Below are 16,271 nucleotides of genomic sequence, written 5' to 3' on the forward strand. Positions count from 1 at the left end.
CCTGTGCTCTGGAGGTGCTGTCTGTGTTTGCATTTCCTGGAACCACAGGCTGCTCTGTGGTTGATGCTGTACCAAAGAGCAGGACACAGTGCCAGGCCCCTGGAATGCTCCTGGGATCCTGGCACTGCCTCTGTGGGCTCTTGAACTGAGCAGGCATCAGTCAGAAACTCAAACTCACCCACTGGATGAGGTAAATCAAGCTAGAAAAATCTCTGTAGCACACAGCAAGAGCATTGTGAGCGCACACAGCTGTCCCCAGGCAGCAGTTTGCTGGGATGCTGCAGCCCTGGGGATGACACACCTCCCAGGAATTTTAAAGAGCTCTTTGCTATCTCAGTGCAACGAGATGAGGGGAAAACCAAGAGGCACACAATGAAGTGCAAAAGGGTCATGAGTCCAAAAATGAGAGGATAAGACAGGAGCTGGAAAGGGAGGCAGGCAGTGCCTCAGAAGTGACTAATTCCAAACCTTTGCCCCAGTGTTTATTATAGAAAAGAACAGATAAGAAAGGCTGATGGTAACAACTGCCAGGGGCAGCCAGTCCCAAGGTAAACAAGCAGCAAATGCCTTGGGAGCAGCCTGCCAAGCCCAGATGGTTCCCACATCTTGGGGCATTTCTTTAGAAGAAAGGACAGCATTTTCTCCCACCCCAGCATCCTCCAGCAGTGGGGGGCTGTATTTAGGGTGGTGTCATAGTCAAGGGAATCTTTGGTCACAGACCACTGGAAGCACATGAAAACTGAATATTCCCATATGAAGGCTCTGAGGAAGAGCTGGGAGCCAACTCCCTGCAGGAAAGTCAACTAACAACCACTGTGGGCTGGACCAGTCATGGCTTTAGTGTGATGAACCATTTCTATTTTTCTTAGCACAAGAAGAAAGGCATGTCCAGCACTCTGGTTCATATGAGGGAGTTTTGGAGGATTGAGTGGATTTTTTGCTCTGTCCAAGCAAAACAGCAAGAGCAATTCTTGCTCTGCCAGAAGCTCTGAGCTCCTCTGCAGCTGAGAGCTGGTGTAGCACAAGAGCCCTCACACTCTGGGACAGCTGCTGCAGTGCTAAAGGGACCCTGAAGCAAAATAGGTGAATTATAGATCCCTGTACCAACTGTGCCTCCCTGCAGGAGTCCCTTGGCACATGGAGCACACACCATTCCTTGTGAACAGGAGTCTTTTAAACCCATCATTTCAGCAGACAGACACCACTGGAGCCAGCCAGTATTTGATTTGAAGCTCCCTCATATGTCAAAGCATCATAAAGCATCATAAATCTGTGAGGCAGATTTTAGTCTCCTCTTTTCCACTCTGCTCATGTTCCCTTTCCAGGCGTGGAAAGGGATTAGAGACAAGAAAGCCAAAAGCTGCCCTGCAGTGATTCTTCCCAGCTGGAATAGTTTTGCCCTGTTCTCCATTAGATCTGGGTGACAAGTGACATTCTGTACCTGACCCCAACATGTCACCAATGCATCCATGTCCCACCACCTTCAATCCCTCACAGCTCTGACCCTTGGCTGCCAGCTCACAGCACAGCCAGCCCTGCAGGAGGGATGCATCCCAAACACCACCAGTCACTGGGGTCACCTCAAGGGACACAAAAGAGATGAGGCACATCTGTGGAATGTAGAGTGGGTCTTCTGAAAACATCAGTCCAAAGTCAAGAGGGTTTGAATTTCTTATTTACAAAAATAATGCAACTCTGTGACAGCATCCAAACCAAAATTGTAACTCTGCCTGAAAGTTTCCAGCCAGGCACACAACAAAATAGCTGCCCTTCCACCCTGGATTGCAGCTCCAGAGCCGCCAGGAACCCTGCCCTGGCTCTCCAACTTCTTCCAGGGAACTCTAGTTCAGCCTTTTTTTGAAAGAGTGCTTCCAACCCTGTCTGTACCATTCCAGCATGGCTATAATGCAATCCTTGCCTGACTTCGATTTTCTCCAAAGCCTTAAATGTAATTTTAGCCGTCTTGCCATAGGACACAGACCCTATTTCCCATCTATTCTGATGGAGATGAAAAAGCTGCAGAAGCAGAAGAGGAAGCAAGCATCCATCCATCCATCCATCCATCCATCCATCCATCCATCCATCCATCCATCCCTTCCTTTGTCCCTGAGAGGAGGAATTTGCTCTGGCAGCATCCTTGGCACCACCCATGCCTGAATCACCCTGGAAGCACCCAGGGCCAGTTCCTGCCTCAGTGAGAGCTGCAGGGAGGGCAAGCACTGCCTCTTCAAGGGCTTCTCTGTGGCTTTCCAGCAGCAGCTCAGAGCAGAGCAAAGCCCTGGCAGGAAGTACCCAGAGCAGCCAAATGAGCCATTTCTGGTAGGAGAGTTTTAACTACAGGCCTGGGGAGGTTTCACAGAGAGAAATGCTCATGACACAGCAGCCTCAGCCTCTTGGTTCCAATTCATTCCTGCAGAAGCCAACTGGGGTGATATTCCCAGATATTCTCTGGCCTGCTCAGCTACAGAAAGTCCCAGTTAAAGCACACTGGGGAGAGGAGCAAGCTGGGCTCTGTCCCATCTCTGAACCCCAGGGAAGGCCCAGTTCTTTGGTCCTACACCCCACCAAGTGGCTGCAAACAGGATTTTAGTGGACCCAAGGACAAAAGGACTGAAGCCAGAATACATGACACAGTCCTTCCAAAACCACACTGCAGAAGTGGAAGCATGCATTTATCTAAAGAGCATTTAATTCTTTAGAGTCACAGTGTCTCAAGAGCCATCTGCTTAAAACTCCTCTCTAAACAGAGTATCTAAGTGAAATATGAGGTCTCTTTCTTCCTCCCACACTCCCTCTGCCAAAATCAGACATGAAATGACTGATCTCAGACATTTCAGCTTTGTTGCTTTCCCTGTCTGCATTTCTATAACACAGAAATGAAATAAAAAGCAATCCAAATGAATCAAGCTGTAGTATTTTGACTTACAGTGTATTTTTTATGAAATCACAGGTCAGTTCTGGTGAAGTTTACTGCATAGACATAATTTCAATTATCTTTTCAAGCAAAAGTGAGTCCACCCTGCTCAAGGTGAATAATTTAATCTAAATCTCAGCTTTGCTACCTTTGCTCTCCCACCAGCAGGGCACAAGGTGACAGTGGCTGGGGACCACGAGGGTGACATGCAGGCATGGAGTGCTTGGCTCAGCTCTCCACACATCTGCATCTCCGTGTGACCCCTGAGAGCTGGCACCAGAGCCTGCCCATGGCTCTCCAGGGAGCTGCTCTGATTTAGGAGCAATCAAACCAAAACCAATCAAAAGCCTGAGCAAACCTTGCACACTGCTGGTGGTGAAGCTTTTATTGCTTCATTTAATGCCCCTGGGACTTCAGGGCTAAGCAGCACCACAAAAAGGGAAATGCTAAACACAAACTTGTGTGATCCTTGTCCCATCTGCACAGATAAGAGGAATTTTCTACCTAAATCCCCCAATGCTTCCACTGGCTGGTGAATAATCTTAAAAGAACGTAATTCACCCAGGCTGCTGCTGAGGGGACAGTTTTATTCCTGGCTCACATCTGCCTCTCTGCTCCATTTTGTGAGAGCTCACCTGCAGAGCTGTGTGCAGCCCTGGGGTCCAGCACAGGAAGGACATGGAGCAAGTCCCGAGGGGACAAGGATGATGTGCTCTGGGGGATGGAGCACCTTCTCCTTTGGAGACAGGCTGAGAGAGCTGGGATTGCTAAGCCTGGAGAAGAGAAGGCTCTGGGAAGGCTTTATTGCCATATTGTATTTCAATTCTTCAACGGGAAGATGACAACAAACTTTTAATCAGGGTCTGCTGCAACCGGACAAGGGCAAAGGTTTTAAACTGGAACAGGTTAGATTTAGATTAGATACAAGGAAGGAGATTTTTACACTAGTTGAAGATGTCCCTATGGACTAAATGGCCTTTAAAGGTCCCTTCCAACCAAACTATTTTGTGATACAAAATGAAGTAAATTCCTTCTTGGGGGCAAGGAGGTCAGTTCCTTAAAGCTTTTATTGCATCCTAGTGCAGTGGATGTGAACTGCAAGCCACATTCATGAGATAAGGATTTAGATTGCAGATGAAGGGCATCCTCCAGCATCACTCCCCTATCCACAGACATGAACCTGACTGGGCTCCCCACCTGCTCCCTACCATATATCTGGATTTTCCATTCACAGTGCAGCTCGATGGAAAGGCTGCTTCCGAAGTAAAGGCCAGCCAAGGCAGGCAGGAGAGTGTTTATTTTCAACTGTTTGAGTACCCTAAACATTGCCTCCTTTTGAACAGCTGCCATTGTTTACAAGCAGAGAATTGTACCAGCATACAGGGAGACAAGCCATCTCTCACAGCAGGGAATAACTTCTGCTAGAATCAGCTCAAGGGCCCAATCCTCAAAACCTTCCCCAGCCAAAACTCCTCAGTGCATGTCAGAAACCAGCTGTAAAATCCCAGCCCTGAACTCCTTCCTCAGAGCCACAGTCCAAAATCTGAGCAACTGCCTTTGTGCTGCACTGAGATCTGGAGGGGTTTGGGGTTTTTTGCACTTGTGGTGCCAGCTCTGAAACACCTACCCACATTTTTCTTTTAGGTATTAGTCAAGAAGGAATTTTTATATACTGAGCTCCTTTAAGGAAAAATTAGGAACTGGTTTGTATTCAAGAATGCTGTGTTTGGGAAAAAGAAGAAAAGGGGTTTGTCACTGAAGTATGTGGGTGCTTTTATCATTACAAAAGAAAGTTGAAGTTTCAAAGCCATATTTGGTTGCTTGATCAGCTTTTTGCTTTGTACATCATAGCTTAAGAATTTAATCAGTTTCCTCTCGGAAGTTTTTTTGTTGTCGTTTTTAAAAAACACTCTTCCTCTCAAAACAGGGTAAAAGGCTATTTGGTAGGTGGATTGTTTTTACAGTTTTCCCCATTCCACATGCTAGATTTCAGTGGTTTAAAAAAGAATCACATCCCATTCTCAATCACAGACAGGCTCCTGCTTACACAACACAAACTGGACCAGAGTGCCACGCATTAACTTATCTTTTGACCAATTACTAAAGAAAAGATTAATGACAGAAACACCCACCTTGCAAACACATGGGCAAATACAATTTCATTCATGCAAGTGACTTCCCAAATCTATCTCGGTACAGGGGTGTAGCATTTGTACAAAGCTAAAGGTGTTTGCATTCACATTGGTGCAGCTGCAGGAACCCTGCAACTGCCTGATATTCCATAATAGACAAAAAGGAAAGTGTGATAATTATTAGGTAATTCTGTTACTGCCAGCCTGCTCCCAGGGTTGTTCCTCACATCACCTGAGAGCCCACAAAACAGCCTCTGCTTCAGTTATTTCCTCCCCAGCTCTCTTTAAAATCCTCAAAGAGGCACATCTGATCACCTGCCCTGAAAAGCACAGAGCTGACAGCTTTACACAACTCAGTACCACTGCAAATGCCCCCTAAGCACCAGTTCAACTTGGAAGCAAAGAGAAAAGTTGTATTTATACCCCAGTGTTCAGAGCAACCACCTTCCAGGAGGCAATATGCATATCAGAAAAAGAATATGAAAGAGAAATCAGAAGCAAGAATGTAGATAAATCCCATTTCCAAAACAACCCATAAAACAAGCAGTTTCTGAGGTTAACTGAACAAACTACAGAGAAATTGCCTGCTGAAGTGTTCCAGAAGTGCATTACACACCCACAGGCTTCCCACTCCCCACAAACCCTTCTCCGGCAGAGAAAAGACCAACACGAGCCCTGAAATCCAAAGATCTGCGAGGCGTGGGATGCCGGAGCGCTGCTGCCCTGCTCGGAGGGACGATGCTGAGCGGCACGGAGGGAGGGAAGGAGGGAGGGAAGGATGGATGCGCTTACAGGCTGCCGGGAACCGGGGCTGCTGCGGGGCGGCGCGGGGATGGACCGAGCGCAGGGACGGACCGAGCGCTGCGCTGGGCTGGCCAGAGGGAGAGACGCGGCTACCGGCTTATAGCGGGGCAAAAAAAAAAAAAAAGTTAGTCCAACCCAGAGCAGTGATCCTGTCCCAGAAGCAGCTGGAGGTGCCGAGCTCCTCCCAGGGTCACCGCACCATCCCTGGGGGGAAAAGCCCGAGGAGCAGCGCCGGCACTTTGCCAGCAGAGCTGTCCCGAGCTCCCCACGGCAGCACAGCGCTGCCATGGGAACCACGGGATGCTGCAGGCTGGGACAGCCCCGCTGCCCCAAAAAGTGCCAGCAGATGCACTCTCGGACAAGGAAAATGAGGCACAAAATCTTTGCAGGAGAATGCCTTGCCTGTCCTCTCTCAATGCTAAAGGCTTTTCTGGAAGCTCAGTTATCCAGCACCTTCAGGTTCACAGACAGAGTTTGCAGGACACAAGATGAACAGCAGGAATGTTTTTCAAGTGAGAAGTCTGAAGGGAGGGAGGGGACCAAGCTGAAGAGAGCACAGAAAAAATGTCAAGAGGAGCATTTTCTTCAAAGCAGATATGAAAAAAAGTACTGTCAGGCAGCAATTCATTCCTATTTTAAATAAATCCACCTGTGTGTGCTGCTGCACCACACTAGAAAGATCTCACAGCATTCACATTTGTTTTCTTTTCTCCCTTTCTCCATCCCTTATTCTTTTTATATTCTTCTGAGTTTCTCCCACTTACTTCCATTCTTCTCCTATTGGACACATGTTCCAGCAAGAAACTAAGTTTGTTTTTCAACAAGAGGTGCTTGTGTTGGAGCTCTTGCTCTACAAACAGGCTTTTGTGGTGCCTTGGAGAGCCACAACAGAGCTCCTGAGTAATGGCAGGAGAGGCTGGTAGGTGTGCTGGACACAGCACCAGTATCCCTGGAAAGCAGATCATTACACTTGGGCCAAGGAATTTCTCTTTGTTAGTAAAACAAAAACATTGTGTAAGAGCAAACACACTCTCTTTGTAAAAACATTCATATTTTTCTGTGTCTGTTCATTCAACAGGTAAGTCCCACAGATTCCTCCAGCACTGCATCATCCACATCAACAGCACCCCCAGTAGGGACAAGAACACTGGGCTGCCCTGAGGTTCAAGGCTCAGACTGCCACCACTTGCCAAGAACAACTTCAGGCATGCATAAAACACAGATGTGAAACACCAACGCCATTTATCACTGTGGACTGGAGTTTACACTTGATTTTCAAAGGAATCCAAATACCCATTTCCAGCTCATTTTTCCAACAGCTCTCCCACCAAACATGAAACTCACTCACCATGATGAGATATTTTCTCTAGTGGCTGTAACTAACCATCAGAGTTACAAGAACATTAGCAGAGCTCCCCTGCCCCCAGGTGTGAGGTTTGTTACGTGTTTGCAGCTGCAGAGCTCCAGGATTCATGAGAAATTGCAGAGGTGAGCCCCATCAAGGATGGGACATTCAGACAGAGCATTCCCAGTTAGATAAATCAAGGCAAGAGCTCCAGGAGAAACCAGAGGTGCAGAGTGTGAGGATGCAAAGAAAAGTCAGGTGTTGCACAACTGTAGCAGAACATCCCCAGGGAAAATTACCCTGCAGGCAGCTCCTGTGGGGCTGCTTCTTTCACAAGAAGGAGTTCTCCTGCCTCTGGCATAAACAGAAACAGTAGGAGAGAGGATGGGAAGGGTGCTGCTCCAGGGGTGTCTGTACCAATGGATTCCCTTCTCCAGGACCAGCCATTGCCCCTGTCCCCACAGGGGTGTTTGGGGACTAATCCTGCACCTCTGCAGCTGCATCTTGGAAGATCCCAACCAGAGGATGCATCCTGGAGAAGCACAAGTGCTCTGATAAGTGCCTGACAACAGGCACTGGAGCCCACCAGCAGTGTAACAAGCATCCCCTATCTGCAGGGAATGTCATCGGGAGCCTCTCATTTAATACTTATTTAAAGTATTAGATACTTTATAATAATTATTTAAAGTATTAGATGCTTTTCACATAGAACACAAACTAGAGATTTAATGGCTAAATCCTGAATACCAGTGACCATCAAAAGCAACTCCTAGGCAGTATGTCTGCCAGTTTAATTGAGCAGGAGCTAAATAATAAATTCATCTATTTAATGTGGCTCTCAATGGTTACAGCAGAGCAGCTGTTATTTGAGTCATTCATTGCTCTCATTGGACTGCAGCTCAAGGCCTCATCCTGCAGTTGCTGCATCCCTTAGATCCCTGTTGGATTCACTACCCAGTCCCATGTGCACAGCACCACATGCAGAAAAAAACGCAGAATAAAGTTCTGCAAAGGCACATGGCACAGAGCAAGTGCTTTACCCCATCTTCAGTGTGGCTGCTCCTGCCAGAAATTGAGTGTGTGCAGAACCAGACCTTAAATCAGGCCTTAAAATGACCAGTATACCTGACAGAGAAGAATTTAAGCACTCCAAAGCCTGCACTCATCACAGGAGCAGCTTTATTCTGTTTGGAAAAGAGCACTGGATGATTTAGAGGGCAAGGAGAGCACACAGCCAGAGTCAAGGAGCAGGCACTGGGGCACTGCCACATTACAGATACAGTAGAGCACTATAAAAATCTCAGCCAAAGCATCAGATTAAACAAGAATAAAGTGCAAGAATGACACAACTCATTGCAAAGGACTGAGTCAACTCTGAGTCAATCCCCTGTTACCACCAGTGCTTGCTAAGGAAGATAATCAATTACCCTGCAAATTGATTTTTGGCAAGCACAGGAAATAAATCTAAAAAGAAGGACTCCAATGATCCAATACATCCCTGACTAGTTATCCAAACAAAATGAACTATAAGCAGAAGCACTTAAAACTGAGTTGGCTGAATTACTCACTCAAACCTATCTGCTAGGAAACTTTATTTGGAGATGGGAGAGCTTGCAGAGGGTGTGGGGAGGCTGCTCCACAGCCACGTGCTCTGCAAGAAACCCTGAGGGCAGGACACCCCCAAATCCAAGGGCTCAGCCCAGAGCAGGGATCATCTGCATCATTGGAGAAAAAGGAGTGTTTTCATACATCCTTTGGGCCTCTGTCAGATTCCATTAAATCCCTCTGCAGCCACAGAGGGGGAAACCCTCCCACACCTGGGGCCTGGTTTTGGCAGGGGAAGGAGGCCAGGGCACCGTGGGGTGAGTCCCTGCAGAATGCCCTTCATGTGCCCCATGGGTGGGTTTGGTTGTCCTGCCTCCCACATGCCAGGCTGGGTGTGACACATCCTGTCCATGGTGTCCCCTAGGCAGGGCTGGCAGTGGTGACAATCACCCTGTGTGAGATGGAGCTGCCCCACTCACCTGCCCGAGGTGGGACCCCATGACCACACGGAATCACAGCAACTCTTCACTCCAGCAGAGACAATCTCCACACACAAACCCTCCAGAACCCTCTTCTCCCAGGCCTTCCCTCAGCTCCAGGTGAAAATAATCACCAATCTCCCTCGTTAAAGTAATTACCATCATTATCCCCTCTCCCCCCATTGTGCAAAGCAATTGGGAATGGTTCTCTACCCCTCCAAACAGTCCAAAGCACCAGGGAAAGGTTCTCTACCCCTCCCCACAGTCCAAAGCAGCTGGGAAGGGCTCTTTTCCCCCTTCCAAGTTGCAGTCTGAGGGATGCAGCTATTTTGGCTTTAAGGTACCATCACAAACCCTCTTGTCTCCCATCCACACTGACTCCCCAGGGTCACTGCCCTGTTAATTCCCTAATGGACAGGCTCCATCCTCCTTTCACCACACAGCCAGCTGCTTTCACCAGCCCTGAGAGCAGGAAGCCTTCCCAGCAGAGTCAGGCACCCAGGCTGGCTGCTCCTGTGACATCCACGTCCCTGGCTGGGTAGAAGTCATCCATCCTGTTTTGGATGGGTTCCTTTTCCCCTGGAATAGAAAGCATCCATGCTCACACTGGGCCTCCCAGCTGAAAGGAGAACTATCATGTTGGAAAGCTGATCCCCTGAGGTCCCACTGGTGGCTCCCTCCTGAATATGTCCTCTGACTTTTCCAAAGTCTGTGTTCAGCCCCAGGTGCACACCTTGCCCTGCAGTGAGTCATTTCAAGAGAGGAAAAAGAAAAGAAATAGGAAAAGAGATCCATCAGGCTCCACACCCTCAGCCATCCCACCACTCTTCTGCCCTGGGGGATAACTGGTGGCCAGATGGAGCCTCAGCCCTGCAGGCAGCTGGAACTCACCTGACACCAGCAAATTACCTCACAGCAGCAGCACAGAGTCTCCAGGCAGGCAAAGTAATGGAAAAGCTGAAACACTTCAGAGTCATTCCTCTCTGGGAGTAAGGGAGGGCTTATGGAAGGTGTGGTTAAAACATCAGTGATGCAAAGCCTTTTCCAGGGAGTTTAAACACATAACACACTGCCCTGCAAACTGATGCACAGGAGAGCATCACAACCAGCTGGCCACTCACTGTGGGCTGTGATCTCCAGTGGGAGCAGCCAGGCTGCCGAAACACAGACATCTCTGTGCTCCTGCTGCAGTTCTTCCCACCAGTGTGGTTTGGAAATCATACACATACACAGGGGTGAGGGTGAAATTCATGAGGGGCATCAGTGGATTCTTCTTCTTCACTGGTTGAGCAAACCAGAAAAGGACCAAGTTGTCCTGGCCTCAAGTTGCACCACGGGAGGTTTAGGTTGGATATTAGGAAATATTCATCTGCTCAAAGTGTGGTCAAACATTGGAACAGGCTGGCCAGGAAAGGGGTGGAACCACTGGCCCTAGGAGAGTTCAAAAATCATGTAGAGACCTGGTTTAGAGCTGGGATTGACTGTGCTGGGTTAATGGTGGGACTCGAGATAAGCTTTTTCAAGCCTTTATGATTCTGTGATTCTTTTAATTTAGTGGGTAAACCAGCCAGTCACAAAAAAAGGATTATGATTGTATTAGGTGACATGCACAAGACTACTCAGCTTTCCCCAGTTTAGTGTCAGAGTATTTCTGTAGCATAGCCCCAAGATACGATCAGCAAACCTGGATCAAGAGATCAAAGGAGATTTCCAAAAGCTGGACAATCACCTGCTGAGAGCCTGCTGGTGAATAAGCCCATGAGTAATTACAGTGGCTGTGTTGTGACACCACTGCTACTCAGATTTTCCTGAGTGACACCAGAATCTGCACATGGAGGAGGGATCTAGCTAAAGATTGTTCCCACCTTTAAAAAGCAGCTGCAGGGATGGCTCAGCTATCAGATTAAGAGGAGCAGCCGTGTCAGCCCTCTTGGCGTCCTTTGGCAGAGTCCAAAATGCTTCTCCCAGAACAAGTTGCTCCTTCTGTGCATGGAAAATTACAAAGGTGACTCCCATTTATAAAAGATGATGCACCAGAGCCCTGCAGGAATGGACCCATCTGTTGACTGTAGCAAGGTTACATTTGGAAAAGGCAAGAGAAACTAAGGTTTCCAACTGTCTTTCCAGCAACAATTTAAGTTTTCAAGGAATGTTGGCAGCAGTCACAGCTATTTATCTGCAGCCTGCAAGGGGCTATTCAAACACACCAGGTTTTCTGCCAAGGGCAGGGCTGAGGTTTTCTGCTCTGTGGTTGTTTGAACTTCAGCATTTCCACCCACACTCGTGTGCTGGGTCCTGGTGTTTGTCCTGCTGGATCAGAAGTGGGGATGTGGGAGCAGCAGGCAGCTTGTGGCCCCACATCCCTGGGACAGGGCAGCCCTGGGAGTGCCAGCTCTGCCCCTGCAGCCCCACACACCAACCTCATGTCTGTGCAAACCCACAAACTGGACTGTGGGGAGCAGCCTGGCCAAAAACCAGCTCTGCTCCAGCACAGCTGCTGCCATCTCCAGAACTTTTCAGCCACCCTCTGCTGAAGTCAAGTAAATTTCCATTGACTTCAACAACTGCTGGGGCAGTTTGTTTAAGTGTTTCCAGACTTTGGCCCTTACAGCAAACACCTTGGCCAGACATTAAAATAACAGGAATCCATCAAATATTTGAGTATTTGCATATGTCAAACCAAAAGGTTCTTGGTCCTTATCACTTATCAATTCCTGGGTGGATACCTACTGAGAGAGATTTAACAGAGGCTTCTAATAGCAATGAGATAAAGAAATGGCAATATAATATAAGGTTTTCCTTTAAACAGAGTAAAGGGATTTGTGATGATACACATTATAGACACATGTATGTCTTTATTTTACTGTAAATAATTACCCTAAAGTTGGTCTTTTTTCTTGGTGTGAGACTCACCAGGAATTTTATGTTCCAGATTTAAAAAGATGGCTTCCAGGCATCAAACCAAAATTAAGCTTCTTTATTAATTTCAGCTTTAGATTTTAGTCTAAGAAAAAAATCATTCAAGGTACCCACAGACTAACATAAATAAAATACACATTTTAATAGCAGAGGAAAATTTCAAAGCATGACAAATTTCATTTTGCCTGAGTCTGCAGCTAAAATCAAATGAATTAAAAAGCTGAGAACCATGAAGAAACACATACAATTGGATTAGATCATTCCATGAAGATGAGAGACAGCAGGCACAGAATGGGCTGGGGCTCACAGTGTTTGCTGCAGCTCAGGGCACCAAAATTAAATTCCCCATCATGGTACAGACTGTTTACTTGGCTTGGGCAGGGTGACAATTCCAGCCCCTCAGGCAATGCCTGCCTGGCTCCAGGGCTGCTGGGAACGCTTGGGCACACTCCAGGGAGGAGCAGAGGTGCTCAGAGCTGCAGTCCCTGATTGTTCACCTGCCAGCCTGACCACCATGAGGGATGTGCTCAGTGTCCCTCAGGGTCCTGTGTGCACACAAAGTCATTAATAGCATTTTTTGCTCCCCTCCTAGGGAGGCAAAGATCCATGAAAATTTAAAATGCAGGCTTTGCATCAGCAGACAGGTAGTAAGAGGACAAGTTTCAGACTCAATAGTACTCCATGGAGAAGATTCTGGTTCCAGAGCAGAGCTGGAGATGTGGAACCACAGCAATAGGCCCACCCAAAGCTCCTGTGCTGCCACAGCACCCTGCAGCCCATGGCATGGGGGCAGAGTCACCCCAGCCCCTCCAGCACCTGCCACCAGCATGTCCTTGTCTCTCTGGCTGCAAAGCCTGGAGCTGGGGAGTCTTAACAAATGCTCTGCTGGCTCCTACAAAGTGATTTTCCGTGACTCACAATTAATGCCCGTGAAAATCAAGTTTAGTGTCATAGTTAATGGCACCTGAACCTGTGCAGAGGGTAAATTTGGTGTGATCCAAGGTACCAACCACAACACTCCCTGTGGTGCCCAGGGTTACACCAGGAGCAAAGTGGAGAAAGCAGCCACTCGTCCAAGGCTCTGGATGAGCTCTGTCCCAGGGCTGGAACTGAAGCCAGCCCAGCTCACCACACCCAAGTGTCTCTGCAGAAATCAAAGGCTTTTTCTTTTTACATAAAGGCACTGGGAATTGTGCTCAGACCTGCGCTGATGTGATGTGGAAAAGCCAGGTCACACCTTTCCACGTTTTCTGCTTTCCCCTTGTGTCCAACAGCGCTGGCCAGATGAGCATTTTGAATTTCTGTATCAGACCAATTTTCCCTTTGCTGAAAAAACAGATTGTATTAAAATTATAAGACTATTGATGGAAAACTTAGTCACAAATGAGGTTGGGGTTCTTATTCTCTATGCCAAACAAATCAAGGGAGTGGTATCACATTAAACTATATACTTTATGTTAGCTTCATACTTAGGCAAAAAGTAAATTTGTGCAAGATTTCCAGAGGCCTTGCTTCACAAACAGAAAAAGAAATAGTCATGGGAAAATTACAAACAATTTGGCACTAAGGAAATTATGAATGCAATTTCCTGAGCTCAGTGTGCTGAAGGAGCTGCAGTAAATAGCTGTCAGGCAGCTTTCTCCAACAAAAGATTTTAGATTTGATACCCAGCTGTGAAGGAGATTTCTCTGTGCTGGACTTTTGTTCTCCTTCCAGTCAGATGGGATTTTCAACTGGCTTAGTTTAGCTGGCACAAAGGGAGCATGGGTGTGTTGCCTTTGGTTTAACCAAATTTTCTGGGAATCATCCCTTAAGTAAAAATGACAGAACTCACTTCTTTGCTGAGTTCTGCTGAGGAAAATTGATTTAACGATGATTTGAAGTCAAACTGAGAGACCCAAGAGAAAGATCTCAGACATATGCAGGGCTACAGAGAAGCTGTCTTCCTGCCACTTCCAAACTGAAATAAATCTCTTCAGTAAAAGCAGATTGGGATTTTTTTTTCCCTCAGCAGCTCAAGTGAGAGTTGGGAACAGAAGATGAAACTGAACCAACAGCAGGGGAAAATATTTGGCATTAGGTATTCTGGATCTGAGGAAGAAAATTAAAATTGTGCACAGACTACTTAGATTTTGATGAAACAGCCCCTCAGGAGAGCAGCTCCCTGCCAGGAGGGGTGACAGAGGCAAAAAGAGCTCTGGGTGCTGCACATTCCCTTTGCACCTCCCTGAAGCAAACCTGAGCTGGTCAGTGAAAAGTGCTGCCATTTGGGGGCTGCTCAGGCCCTTTTGGGGGCTGGTTTGGGAGGGGCTGGACCCTGCCCAGAGCTGCTGGTGCAGGTGGGTGCAGTGGGTGCTGTGATGTGGCAGCAGAGGCAGGAGCAGCTCAGGCTGCAGGAAGGGTCACTGCGAGCCCTGGCGCTGCCCCTGCCAGTGTCCTTGGCAACCCAGAGCCACAAACATCCAGTGGCAGGAGCCAGGAGGGACAGAGGCCTTGGCCAAATATGAAACCTGGTAACTGGCTATAAATATTTACACACTGGCCTCAGCTTTACTCGTTCTGCTGCATCAGAGGCTGGGCAGCCGCGGAGCGCAGGTATTAACTGTGCTGCTTGTGGTGCTCCAGGACTTCCAGCAGCACCATCAGCTCCACTCAGTGTCCTGAGCTAGACTGGGTGCTCCTTTTCCCAGCCTGAGGAGCCAGTGCATCCTTCTCTGCTGGTGGTTATCCACAGCAGGAGTTTTGCCCCTGTTCCTGTGCCAGCCCAGCCAGCTCTGCACTCAGAACTGCTCCAGCACCAGCCGGGCCCCAGCTGGGCTCTTCTCCCTAGAGCCATGGGATTCAGTCTTGCCAGCACTGCTGAGGCCAAATGCCAGCTATGGAATCTCAAATTGAATATCTGTAAAGCCAGGATGATCCATTTTTTCCAGGGATTTTTTTTCTCTCAACCCCTCCACCCTTGTCACGAGCACCATCAGTCTATTATCAGCTCTGTCACCAGAGCACAGACTGCAGCTGAAGCAACAAGTCTCTGCTGGAGCTGAGTTTAGGAATGTCACAGTGCCACAGGCCTGGCTTCTCTCTAGCAGGACAATAGCTCTGAGCCCTCTTAGGCATCTCACCAGAACTGAGGTACAACACAGCAAATATCTCAGCAACAGAGCTCCAGCCTGTGCAGAGCAGAGAACAATCACAAGGGAAATTTGTTTGCCTTTTGTAAAAATTTGGATATTTTTGTGTGACAGCAGACACAGATCTGGGGTCCCAGGGTGGAAAACATTTCAGACATACCCTGTGCAGTTTAGAACTGTGTCACCTGAGCTGGCCCATCAGAGGAATCCTTGGTTTTGCACTTTGAGAAATGGACACCAACGCAAACAGTGACCTCAGACCACTCAGACATCATTTAGCTAAACAGCTTTAGGATGTTCAGGGCTATTTCAAAGCTAAAAATTAATGGTAAAAATTTGGATATTTTTGTGTGACAGCAGACACAGATCTGGGGTCCCAGGGTGGAAAACATTTCAGACATACCCTGTGCAGTTTAGAACTGTGTCACCTGAGCTGGCCCATCAGAGGAATCCTTGGTTTTGCACTTTGAGAAATGGACACCAACGCAAACAGTGACCTCAGACCACTCAGACATCATTTAGCTAAACAGCTTTAGGATGTTCAGGGCTATTTCAAAGCTAAAAATTAATGGCAGAGTATAGGGGGAAGGGAAGAAATTTGCATTAAACCTGGCCCATCTGTCACTGAGATACACAGACATTTCCAATTCTCTCTTATTGCAGATGTCAAAAGCTTCAGAACCTGTGAGAATTCACATAACATATCCAAAGCACCAGTGATTAATATTAACTACCTGAAAAAAGGGAAAAGCAACCAATGCTGCATCTCTTGTTCTCTTTTCTCTTGTACCTGTGGGAATTCTAAGAGTGAGCTGTATCACAGAAGAGCAGATTCAGCCATCCATCATCAAAGGGTGCAGAGGAGACACTTCAAGGCACTGCAGGGCCCGAGGATGCTGTGAGGATGTGGAGACCTGCTGGCCTTAGCTGGTTTTAAGGTCATACTCCTGGAGCTACTACCCAGAAAAGGTACATCTTGGTTCAGACCAGTGCTGAGAGCAG

At 47.7% G+C, this 16,271-nt stretch overlaps 1 protein-coding gene across 2 annotated transcripts in view; it reads right to left on the minus strand.

Moving 5' to 3' along the window:
* The window catches only part of FHL1 (four and a half LIM domains 1), a 28,582-nt gene extending 22,670 nt beyond the window's left edge, over positions 1-5,912 (minus strand). The window contains exon 1 of one of the 2 annotated variants that reach the window (XM_030967456.1): positions 5,839-5,912. The gene's annotated coding sequence lies outside the window, so the exon portion shown is untranslated. Of the gene's footprint in view, positions 1-5,688; positions 5,790-5,838 lie in introns of those variants that run through there. The other variant, XM_030967457.1, reaches the window with a different exon arrangement.
* Between the last annotated feature and the right edge of the window lie 10,359 nt (positions 5,913-16,271).

Source organism: Camarhynchus parvulus, chromosome 4A (genome assembly GCF_901933205.1).
Source record: "Camarhynchus parvulus chromosome 4A, STF_HiC, whole genome shotgun sequence".
In the NCBI taxonomy this organism is placed as follows: Eukaryota; Metazoa; Chordata; class Aves; order Passeriformes; family Thraupidae; genus Camarhynchus; species Camarhynchus parvulus.